This window comes from Lissotriton vulgaris, chromosome 1_1 (genome assembly GCF_964263255.1).
Source record: "Lissotriton vulgaris chromosome 1_1, aLisVul1.2, whole genome shotgun sequence".
NCBI lineage: Eukaryota > Metazoa > Chordata > Amphibia > Caudata > Salamandridae > Lissotriton > Lissotriton vulgaris.
In genome coordinates this window covers 534,685,330-534,700,190 of record NC_141685.1, presented here as the reverse complement: position 1 = coordinate 534,700,190, position 14,861 = coordinate 534,685,330, and the positions used below count along the sequence as shown (strand labels likewise).

Below are 14,861 nucleotides of genomic sequence, written 5' to 3'. Positions count from 1 at the left end.
AAACGCTGGGGGCGTGTGCTACATTCCGCCCTTCATGCCATGTCTCATATTGTGTGCTAATCCCACCCTGCTCCCTTTAAATACCCCTGCACCCCATAATCATAACCCACCCTTACTCCTTAAAATACCCCAACACCCATAAACTCTAACCCATCTTAATCTTATAAATATACCTTGTACCCCAAAACCCAAACCTATCCCTAAACCCATACCCAAAACCTAGCCCTAAACCCTATAAATACCCTTGTACCTCAAAACCCCAACCTACCCCTGAACCCTAAAAATACCCCTGTACCCCAAAACCCAAACCTAGCACTGAACCCTAAAAATACCACTGTACCCCAAAACCCAAACTTACCCCTGAACCCTAAAATACCCCTGTACCCCAAAACCCAAACCTAGCCCTGAACCCTTAAAATACCCCTGTACCCCAAAACCCAAACCTAGCCCTGAACCCTTAAAATACCCCTGTACCCCAAAACCCAAACCTAGCCCTGAACCCTTAAAATACCCCTGTACCCCAAAACCCAAACCTACCCCGAACCCTAAAGATACCCCTGTACCCCAAAACCCAAACCTGGCCATGAACCCTAAAAATAACCCTGTACCCCAAAACCCAAACCTACCCCTGAACCCTAAAATACCCCTGTACCCCAAAACCCAAACCTACCCCTGAACCCTAAAATACCCCAAAACCCAAACCTAGCCCTGAACCCTTAAAATACCCCTGTACCCCATAACCCAAAACTATATCTGAACCCTTAAAATACCCAAACACCCCAAAACATATACCTCAGTACCCCAAAACATGTACCCCTATACCCATACTTACCTTATCCAAACATTAAAAAAACATGCTTTTACCATTCATGCATTTACAACAAATTTCGTTGTAAATGTATGCGTGGTAAAAGAATATAAAATGTAATGCCATGCGTTATAATGGCATTGCGGAGTCATGGTACTTTCGTAATGAAAGTATGCGGAGTGATGGTATGCGGAAAGAAAGTTGCGGAATAATGGGTGTTTACCCTCCCCCGGTAAGTACATTGGTGGCACGGCGGCCCACATCTCCAGCAACATACTCATATTTTTTCACCACCCATTTGAAAAATGCACAGGTCTCTCTCATTGATGGCCAGCACCGACATACACTTTTAGACACACCTCCCGCATTAAGTTCTAGAATTGCGAACTTTAGAGCTGGGGAGCTACGTTCGAATCTCAGCATCAGCTCAACATCCTGTGATTCCAGGCAAATCGCTTTGTCTCCCCGTGCCTAACACAAATGAATGTGTTCTTCTGTAACGTAAATTGTGCTCATGCCATGTTGTCGAGTTCGCGCTATATAATATTGCAAGGAAAATTAAAGTAGGGAAACTCGAGTTCACACACTACTGAACGCGCACTCTTAAGTGCACTGTGAATCGGAGCGTTTCACAGGCCTGTCACAGATAAGAAATGCTATCAAAACGAAATCCTACAAAATAATATACTACTGGCAGGCAGCAATTCATACCCGGACAACGTCGGGATGGGCTGCTAGTATGTGTATGAACAAGCATAGCGCGGCCAGAGCCATACCAGGAGTATGTCTACAACGATTACCAGCACACGGACTTGAACCAAACACCCAAGGATGATGAAGATCACCCACGTTAAATAAGCTACGCAACTTACCGGCACAGTGCTCTATGTGCATGTAATGCTATATATGTTCATACTTCTGTGTACACCGTGTCTATGTAAAAGTCAATAAAAAATTTTTTTTTTTAAAAAGAATATTCTGCAAAATATGGGGTCCATAGAGACAACACTTTGGGCTTGACCTATGGAAGGATATGCAACAATCAACGTTACCCGACACACAGGGGGCCCCTACAGTTAGCAATGAGGAACGACCCAAGTAGAGGAGGTGCCCCGTCGTTCCTTACTCCTGGGCTCAAAGAGGAGACTAGCTGTTAAGAAAAGAGCAACTGTACCGAAATAAATTAACACAAAATGAATGAGAGGGGGGGCTTCTGTTGAAAAGGGCGGAGTATCTATGCGACCAACAATTGTAGTACTGTTTGTTGAATGTATAGAGTCTCTGAAAATAAAAATAGATTTTAAAACAAATTGTGAAAAAGCCTGCTTTGTTGAATTACATTTTACTACTGCCCTGTAAGTCGAATGGTTTCGAAACCTGCTCAAGTCATTAAAGAGTTACAGAAAAGGAATACAATATCCTGCAGGATATTGTATCAAGTCCAGCCTGAGCCACTTTATAATTCATCAATCGCAAGAACACACAGCAACTAGAATTACAAACCTAAGCTTCTTCACCGATCTGCAGCGGCAAAGCAGCATACTGTAGCGTTTTACTCCAGTAACATGCTCATAGTGTTCTGAAATTAGTTTCCTTTTCTGGAATTGTATATCCTACAGCTGCTTTAAAATGACATTTCTTAAACTCTTACCCTTTGTCACTGTAAACTTTTAATCTCATCTGATTATCGGCTCTCTTCCCATGTAATCTCTCTTGAAACGAGTAGTATTTTTGCTCCACAACACATTTTCCAAAATGTAGGTTAAAAATCTTTTTTATAGTGCAGCAGCAGGCTGGAAAGTAGTCTTTTCGTGTTCCTTCGATAAATTGTACAGCTATTAACGAGGGTAACAATTACAGAAATTGTTTGATATGCGGAATAACAAAACAGTCCGATTATAAAATACGTCAAATGATGCAATCTTTCTTGTAATTAACAGAAATCCTAACGGCTTCCAATAACGATCCCTTTTAGAAAATTCTAGAACGATCTGTTACATAGACGTTTAAGCAAAAAAAAGAAAGAAAACAAGCATTTACAATGCAACGGTCTCGCCTTTCCAAAAGTTAGCTATTGGCATTGTAAATGACAAAAGAAATGTGTTTGTTTTGAAAACAGATAAATAAATGGCATTGTCATTTACAATGCCAACAGCTTAATTTCTTGCAAATGCGAGACCTATTGCGTTTGCACCCACACACACACAAAGACAGAGCCACACACACACACACACACACAGACAGAGCCACACACACACACACACACATAGACAGAGCCACACACACACACACACACATAGACAGAGCCACACACACACACACACACACACACATAGACAGAGCCACACACACACACACACACATAGACAGAGCCACACACAGAGCGCCACACACACACACACAGAGCGCCACACACAGAGCGCCACACACACACACAGAGCGCCACACACACACACAGAGCGCCACACACACACACAGAGCGCCACACACACACACAGAGCGCCACACACACACAGAGCGCCACACACACACACAGAGCGCCACACACACACACAGAGCGCCACACACACACACACAGAGCGCCACACACACACACACAGAGCGCCACACACACACACACAGAGCGCCACACACACACAGAGCGCCACACAGAGCGCCACACACACACAGAGCGCCACACAGAGCGCCACACACACACACACAGAGCGCCACACACACACAGAGCGCCACACACACACACAGAGCGCCACACACACACACACAGAGCGCCACACACACACACACAGAGCGCCACACACACACAGAGCGCCACACAGAGCGCCACACACACACAGAGCGCCACACAGAGCGCCACACACACACAGAGCGCCACACAGAGCGCCACACACACACACACAGAGCGCCACACACACACAGAGCGCCACACAGAGCGCCACACACACACACACACACAGAGGGCCACACACACACACAGAGCGCCACACACACACACAGAGCGCCACACACAGAGGGCCACACACACACACAGAGGGCCACACACACACACAGAGGGCCACACACACACACAGAGGGCCACACACACACACAGAGGGCCACACACACACACAGAGCGCCACACACACACACACAGAGCCCCACACACACACACACAGAGCCCCACACACACACAGAGCCCCACACACACAGAGCCCCACACACACAGAGCCCCACACACACAGAGCCCCACACACACACACACACACACAGAGCCACACACACATAGCCACACACACATACACAGAGCCACACACACACACACAGAGCCACACACACATACACAGAGCCACACACACATACACAGAGCCACACACACATACACAGAGCGCCACACACACATACACAGAGCGCCACACACAGAGCCCCACACACAGAGCGCCACACACAGAGCCCCACACACAGAGCCCCACACACAGAGCCCCACACACAGAGCGCCACACACACACAGAGCGCCACACACACACACAGAGCGCCACACACACACACAGAGCGCCACACACACACACACAGAGCGCCACACACACACACAGAGCGCCACACACACACACAGAGCGCCACACACACACACAGAGCGCCACACACACACACAGAGCCCCACACACACACACACACACACACAGAGCCCCACACACACACACAGAGCCACACACACACACACACACAGAGCCACACACACACACACACAGAGCCACACACACACACACACACAGAGCCACACACACACACACACAGAGCCACACACACACACACACACAGAGCCACACACACACACACACAGAGCCACACACACATACACAGAGCCACACACACACACACAGAGCGCCACACACAGAGCGCCACACACACACACACAGAGCCACACACAGAGCGCCACACACACACACAGAGCGCCACACACAGAGCGCCACACACACACACACAGAGCGCCACACACACACACAGAGCGCCACACACACACACAGAGCGCCACACACACACACACAGAGCGCCACACACACACACACACAGAGCCCCACACACACACACACACAGAGCCCCACACACACACACACAGAGCGCCACACACACACACACAGAGCGCCACACACAGAGCGCCACACACAGAGCGCCACACACAGAGCGCCACACACAGAGCGCCACACACAGAGCGCCACACACAGAGCGCCACACACAGAGCGCCACACACAGAGCGCCACACACACACACACAGAGCGCCACACACACACACACAGAGCGCCACACACACACACAGAGCGCCACACACACACACAGAGCGCCACACACACACACAGAGCGCCACACACACACACAGAGCGCCACACACACACACAGAGCGCAACACACACACACAGAGCGCAACACACACACACAGAGCGCCACACACACACACAGAGCGCCACACACACACACAGAGCGCCACACACACACAGAGCCACACACACACACACAGAGCGCCACACACACACAGAGCCACACACACACACACACACAGAGCCACACAAACATACACAGAGCCACACACACACACACACAGAGCCACACAAACACACACACAGAGAGCCACACACACACACAGAGCCACACACACACACAGAGCCACACACACACACACACACACAGAGCCACACACACACACACACACAGAGAGCCACACACACACAGAGAGCCACACACACACAGAGAGCCACACACACACAGAGAGCCACACACACACAGAGAGCCACACACACACACAGAGCCACACACACACAGAGCCACACACACACACAGAGCCACACACACACACAGAGCCACACACACACACAGAGCCACACACACACACAGAGCCACACACACACACAGAGCCACACACACACACAGAGCCACACACACACACACACACACAGAGAGCCACACACACACACAGAGCCACACACACACACACAGAGCCACACACACACAGAGCCACACACACACAGAGCCACACACACAGAGAGCCACACACTCACACAGAGAGCCACACACTCACACAGAGAGCCACACACTCACACAGAGAGCCACACACTCACACAGAGAGCCACACACACAGAGAGCCACACACACACAGAGCCACACACACACAGAGCCACACACACACAGAGCCACACACACACAGAGCCACACACACACAGAGCCACACACACACAGAGCCACACACACACAGAGCCACACACTCACACAGAGAGCCACACACTCACACAGAGAGCCACACACTCACACAGAGAGCCACACACTCACACAGAGAGCCACACACTCACACAGAGAGCCACACATACACAGAGCCAAACGCACATACACAGAGCCACACGCACATACACAGAGCCACACGCACATACACAGAGCCACACGCACATACACAGAGCCACACGCACATACACAGAGCCACACGCACATACACAGAGCCACACGCACATACACAGAGCCACACGCACATACACAGAGCCACACGCACATACACAGAGCCACACGCACATACACAGAGCCACACGCACATACACAGAGCCACACGCACATACACAGAGCCCCACACACATACACAGAGCGCCACACACACACAGAGCGCCACACACACATACACAGAGCGCCACACACACACACAGAGCGCCACGCACATACACAGAGCCACACACACACACAGAGCGCCACACACAGAGCGCCACACACAGAGCGCCACACACAGAGCGCCACACACAGAGCGCCACACACAGAGCGCCACACACAGAGCGCCACACACAGAGCGCCACACACAGAGCGCCACACACAGAGCGCCACACACAGAGCGCCACACACAGAGCGCCACACACAGAGCGCCACACACAGAGCGCCACACACAGAGCGCCACACACAGAGCGCCACACACAGAGCGCCACACACAGAGCGCCACACACAGAGCGCCACACACAGAGCGCCACACACAGAGCGCCACACACAGAGCGCCACACACAGAGCGCCACACACACACACAGAGCGCCCCACACACACACACAGAGCGCCACACACACACACAGAGCCCCACACACACACACACACAGAGCCCCACACACACACACAGAGCCCCACACACACACAGAGCCACACACACATACACAGAGCCACACACACACACAGAGCGCCACACACACACACACACAGAGCGCCACACACACACACACACAGAGCGCCACACACAGAGCGCCACACACAGAGCGCCACACACAGAGCGCCACACACAGAGTGCCACACACACACACACAGAGCGCCACACACACACACACAGAGCGCCACACACACACACAGAGCGCCACACACACACACAGCCACACACACACACAGAGCGCCACACACACACAGAGCGCCACACACACACACAGAGCGCCACACACACACACAGAGCGCCACACACACACACAGAGCGCCACACACACACAGAGCCACACACACACACACAGAGCCACACACACACACACAGAGCCACACACACACACAGAGCCACACAAACATACACAGAGCCACACAAACATACACAGAGCCACACACACACACACACAGAGCCACACAAACACACACACAGAGAGCCACACACACACACAGAGCCACACACACACACAGAGCGCCACACACAGAGCGCCACACACAGAGCGCCACACACAGAGCGCCACACACAGAGCGCCACACACAGAGCGCCACACACAGAGCGCCACACACAGAGCGCCACACACAGAGCGCCACACACAGAGCGCCACACACAGAGCGCCACACACAGAGCGCCACACACAGAGCGCCACACACAGAGCGCCACACACAGAGCGCCACACACAGAGCGCCCCACACACACACACAGAGCGCCACACACACACACAGAGCCCCACACACACACACACACAGAGCCCCACACACACACACAGAGCCCCACACACATACACAGAGCCACACACACATACACAGAGCCACACACACACACAGAGCGCCACACACAGAGCGCCACACACAGAGCGCCACACACAGAGCGCCACACACAGAGCGCCACACACAGAGCGCCACACACAGAGCGCCACACACAGAGCGCCACACACAGAGCGCCACACACAGAGCGCCACACACAGAGCGCCACACACAGAGCGCCACACACAGAGCGCCACACACAGAGCGCCACACACAGAGCGCCACACACAGAGCGCCACACACAGAGCGCCACACACAGAGCGCCACACACAGAGCGCCACACACAGAGCGCCACACACAGAGCGCCACACACAGAGCGCCACACACAGAGCGCCACACACAGAGCGCCACACACAGAGCGCCACACACAGAGCGCCACACACAGAGCGCCACACACAGAGCGCCACACACAGAGCGCCACACACACACACACACAGAGCGCCACACACACACACACACAGAGCGCCACACACACACACAGAGCACCACACACACACACAGAGCCACACACACACACACACAGAGCCACACACACAGAGCACCACACACACACACAGAGCCACACACACACACACACAGAGCCACACACACAGAGCCACACACACACACACAGAGCCACACACACACACACACAGAGCCACACAAACATACATAGAGCCACACACACACACACACACAGAGCCACACATACACAGAGCCACACACACACACAGAGCCACACACACACAGAGCCACACACACACAGAGCCACACACAGAGAGCCACACACACACACACACACACAGAGAGCCACACACACACACACACAGAGAGCCACACACACACAGAGAGCCACAAACACACAGAGAGCCACACACACACAGAGAGCCACACACACACAGAGAGCCACACACACACAGAGAGCCACACACACACACAGAGAGCCACACACACACAGAGAGCCACACACACACAGAGCCACACACACACAGAGCCACACACACACAGAGCCACACATACAGAGAGCCACACATACAGAGAGCCACACACTCACACAGAGAGCCACACACTCACACAGAGAGCCACACACACACAGAGCCACACACACACAGAGCCACACACACACAGAGCCACACACACACAGAGCCACACACTCACACAGAGAGCCACACACTCACACAGAGAGCCACACACTCACACAGAGAGCCACACACTCACACAGAGAGCCACACACTCACACAGAGAGCCACACACTCACACAGAGAGCCACACACTCACACAGAGAGCCACACACTCACACAGAGAGCCACACACTCACACAGAGAGCCACACATACACAGAGCCAAACGCACATACACAGAGCCACACGCACATACACAGAGCCACACGCACATACACAGAGCCACACGCACATACACAGAGCCACACGCACATACACAGAGCCACACACACATACACAGAGCCACACACACATACACAGAGCCACACACACATACACAGAGCCACACACACACACACACACAGAGAGCCACACACACATACACAGAGCGCCACACACACACACAGAGCGCCACACACACACACACAGAGCGCCACACACAGAGCGCCACACACACACACACACAGAGCGCCACACACAGAGCGCCCCACACACACACACACAGAGCGCCACACACAGAGCGCCACACACACACACACAGAGCGCCACACACACACACACAGAGCGCCACACACACACACACAGAGCGCCACACACACACACAGAGCGCCACACACACACACACACAGAGCGCCACACACACACACACACACACAGAGCGCCACACACACACACACAGAGCGCCACACACACACACACAGAGCGCCACACACACACAGAGCGCCACACACACACACACACAGAGCGCCACACACACACACACACAGAGCGCCACACACACACACAGAGCGCCACACACACACACAGAGCGCCACACACACACACAGAGCGCCACACACACACACAGAGCGCCACACACACACACAGAGCGCCACACACACACAGAGCGCCACACACACACACACAGAGCGCCGCACACACACACAGAGCGCCACACACAGAGCGCCACACACACACACACAGAGCGCCACACACACACACACACACACACACACAGAGCGCCACACACACACACACACACAGCGCCACACACACACACAGAGCGCCACACACACACACAGAGCGCCACACACACACACACAGAGCGCCACACACACACAGAGCGCCACACACACACACACACACAGAGCCACACACACACAGAGCCACACACACACACAGAGACACACACACACACACACAGAGCCACACACACACAGAGCGCCACACACACACACAGAGCGCCACACACACACAGAGCGCCACACACACACACAGAGCGCCACACACACACAGAGCGCCACACACACAGAGCGCCACACACACAGAGCGCCACACACACACACACACAGAGACACACACACACACACACACACACACAGAGCCACACACACACACAGAGACACACACACACACACACACAGAGCCACACACACACACACACACAGAGAGCCACACACTCACACACAGAGAGCAACACACACAGAGCGCCACACACACAGAGCGCCACACACACACACACAGAGAGCAACACACACAGAGCGCCACACACACACACAGAGCGCCACACACACACACAGAGCGCCACACACACACACAGAGCGCCACACACACACACAGAGCGCCACACACACACAGAGAGCGCCACACACACACACAGAGCGCCACACACACACACAGAGCGCCACACACACAGAGAGCCACACACTCACACAGAGAGCCACACACTCACACAGAGAGCCACACACTCACACAGAGAGCCACACACTCACACAGAGAGCCACACACTCACACAGAGAGCCACACTCACACACAGAGCCGCACACTCACACACACAGCCACACACACATACACAGAGCCACACGCACATACACAGAGCCACACACACATACACAGAGCCACACACACATACACAGAGCCACACACACATACACAGAGCCACACACACATACACAGAGCCACACACACATACACAGAGCCACACACACATACACAGAGCCACACACACATACACAGAGCCACACACACACACACAGAGCCACACACACACAGAGCCACACACACACAGAGCCACACACACACTCACAGAGCCACACACACACAGAGAGCCACACACACACACACAGAGAGCCACACACACACACACACACACAGAGAGCCACACACACAGAGCCACACACACACACAGAGAGCCACACACACACACACACGCACAGAGCCACACACACATACACAGAGCCACACACACATACACAGAGCCACACACACATACACAGAGCCACACACACATACACAGAGCCACACACACATACACAGAGCCACACACACATACACAGAGCCACACACACAGAGCCACACACACAGAGCCACACACACAGAGCCACACACACATACACAGAGCCACACACACATACACAGAGCCACACACACAGAGCCACACACACATACACAGAGCCACACACACATACACAGAGCCACACACACATACACAGAGCCACACACACATACACAGAGCCACACACACATACACAGAGCCACACACACATACACAGAGCCACACACACATACACAGAGCCACACACACATACACAGAGCCACACACACATACACAGAGCCACACACACACAGAGAGCCACACACACAGAGCCACACACACACACAGAGAGCCACACACACATACACAGAGCCACACACACATACACAGAGCCACACACACATACACAGAGCCGCACACACAGAGCCACACACACATACACAGAGCCACACACACAGAGCCACACACACAGAGCCACACACACAGAGCCACACACACAGAGCCACACACACAGAGCCACACACACAGAGCCACACACACAGAGCCACACACACAGAGCCACACACACAGAGCCACACACACAGAGCCACACACACATACACAGAGCCACACACACATACACAGAGCCACACACACATACACAGAGCCACACACACATACACAGAGCCACACACACATACACAGAGCCACAGACACATACACAGAGCCACAGACACATACACAGAGCCACAGACACATACACAGAGCCACACACACATACACAGAGCCACACACACATACACAGAGCCACACACACATACACAGAGCCACACACACACACACATACACAGAGCCCCAGAGCATAATTCCAAGAGCCAGCAAAGGAGTGTGTGTGGAGGGAGTAAGGGGTTAAAACTAAGGACACAAAGCGTGTCTGTTTTCAATGCGTATATAGCTGCTGCTGCATGCAGTGAATTCCCGGGCCACCCACACCCCCCAGCACCTTTCTGCGGCTCACGGGACGCCGCCCGCATCTGACCTGCACCCGCCTCTGCCACCATGGACCTGTGCTAGGCTGCGCCGCACTCACCACCTCCAGCGCTGGGTACACAGGGGCCCGCCAAAGCAAACAATGAACCCTCTCAGTCTAAGACCCATTATTGTAGATAGGCCACGAGAGAACACGTCGGAGGGATATTCCGTGTGACTTCTGAATATGTAACTTTTAAAGGAAACGAGAACCCACTTTGAAAAGTGGAAACCTTCTGTCTTTCAGCAGATGTATTTGGAAAAAACGCCTTTCGTCTACACAAGAATACCTGGAAGTAATGAGCAAAGTGTGCACGTGCTTGCGGTGGTCGCTGCCAGCAAAGGCGGTTGATAGTGCCTTAAGGCGTTTGGCACAGTGAGCTATGGATGTTGAGGGAGAGAACCAATCACAAGGATACAGTAGGACAAGCAAGGCTGTGCACAGTTCCAGATCTGAAGTCAGGATATTGTGAAAAATGAAATTGGCATTTTTCCCTTAGGTTCCTCTGAGGTTTGTGATTTTAACTTTCGCGTGATTTTCGAGGCCATTTTGTAAATGGATACACCACATGTAGGCCTATACATCAAATAAAACTACATATACACGGATTAGGTAGAACGCGGCTGTTCACACACTGCATCATACATCTCGTCATGGAATATACAAGAGATACAGATGCAAAGTTTTAATAACATGCTCCCCGCATCCCATTGGGGTGCCCTCCTTACCCACTCTGAAATCAAAGTGCCAACATTCTTATACAATGCGCTCAGCTTAGTATTTACATATAGAGTAAATTTCCATTTAAAATGAGTGACCTTTACTGCACATTGAAAGTCATCGGACTCATGTACTTTGACAGCGCACCCAACCTATTAACACCACAAGAAGCAACACAACATTTACAGTGCCCTGCACTCATTCAAGATCCAAGCGGCACAAAGAAATCTGCGTCACTGTAAGTAAGGTTGTCTTATCACTCATGGTCCCACCGTGATTCCCCCATACAAACTGAACATTCCATTCCACAATGCCCCTCACCTGGCTCCTACTGATAGACTGGCCGGCGATAGTGGCCCACGAGGCGGTCGCACGCATAATTACCTGCAGTATGCAGCCCCGCCTGCGTGTATAATTTACCCCACGTGGTACCTGCTTGTAAGCATCATGGAGCCTAACATGCACCTTCTTCAGAATGGGACCTGCGTGCACAGTGAAGCGTTCTTTTCTTTATTTTTGTGTGCGCACCGGACTCCACCCGCCATGCCCCACAGCGAGGATCTCTGCACCACAGCATGCCCCACACATTCACCAGACAAGCGCGGATCTAACCTCCGAGGACATGGGGGTTGAGGGCAAGGAATGGACCATTCACAGAGCAGGTAAGCGGATAATTCCGAACTCGGCACTCACAACAGCGCCTACTCGGCGCGGACCCTCACTCGCAAGCACTCTAGCCCAAGAAAGCGTAGCATTCAGAATTAAGGGCCCCGAAGAAGATTGGAGCGAGGGCCCACGGAGATAAAGCTGTCTGCCCACGATCACACAATGTGATTGCACTGTGGGTAACCGCCTTACAACTAGAATGTTTTGTACCCATGCTATCTACAGCCCAGCCCCAAATCACATCTTTCAGAGACTGTGGTGGTAAAGAGAGCGCAGGCAATACATTGGGGTTTGGTCAACATAAAAAAACGAATCTCTCAAATACGAACAGGCCGGATGATTTTACAGCGTGTATGTTAATTTAGGTTACAAAGCGAAGCCTCATACTGCACTAAACCCCGTAAAAAAGACACACACAGCACTGGAGTCTGACACTGTCTTTCAGCCCTCAACACTGGCGTTAAATGGAAAAGAAAGATTGTATTTTGCACGGTCGCCTCCACTAAACAAGCGCCCGCCATGACACAGCCCCGTCCCTTTCAGACTTACTTCCTGCTGGCATAAAAGGTTCCTTATCTTCTTTATGGGGCTACCTGGATCCATAAAGAAGATAAGAACCCTTTTAGGCCAGCAGTAAGTCAAGGAGCCCCGTCTGAAAAGGACGGGGCTTAAAGAGAAAGAAGAACGTCACTAGGACCTCTTCTCCAATAGCTGGCCACCGTTTAGGAGGCCAGCCAATGGAGAAGAGGGGCGGGGCTTAACCGCGCTAGTGAAACTCTCCCTACATCATTAAATCTCGCCAGCTCGACGAGCATGTGCGCAGTCTTTCGCAGGCGGAGACCTAAAAAGACGGGAAGTGGATGTAAACGAACGTCAATAAGCATGATCCTATGATGATGAATGAGTAAACAATCTGAAAGATTAGCCACAGCAAGTGAGTGCAAATGGATGCAGATGGTTTTAAGTCTCCGCTCCATTAAGCAAACGAAAACATATATATATATATATATATATATATATATATATATATATATATATATATATATATGTATATATATATACACACACACACACACACACACACAAATATATATATTAAAAATTATAACAAAGTAAACTGCTCGCTCCCCAATTCTGTGCCCAATGTAGGAGACGTATCGAGATCGACAGACCTGCCGATCATGTACCAAAAAACTCCTCTCATCCACCAGTTGAGATAATGCGCGCTCAGGTGGCCTGTGAAAGAGGTTTA

General features: G+C 52.1%; 1 protein-coding gene across 2 annotated transcripts in view; it reads right to left on the bottom strand.

The window, feature by feature from the left end:
- Positions 1 to 14,861, bottom strand: part of GPSM2 (G protein signaling modulator 2) — a 466,273-nt gene that overhangs the window by 358,136 nt on the left and 93,276 nt on the right. The window lies entirely within an intron of this gene.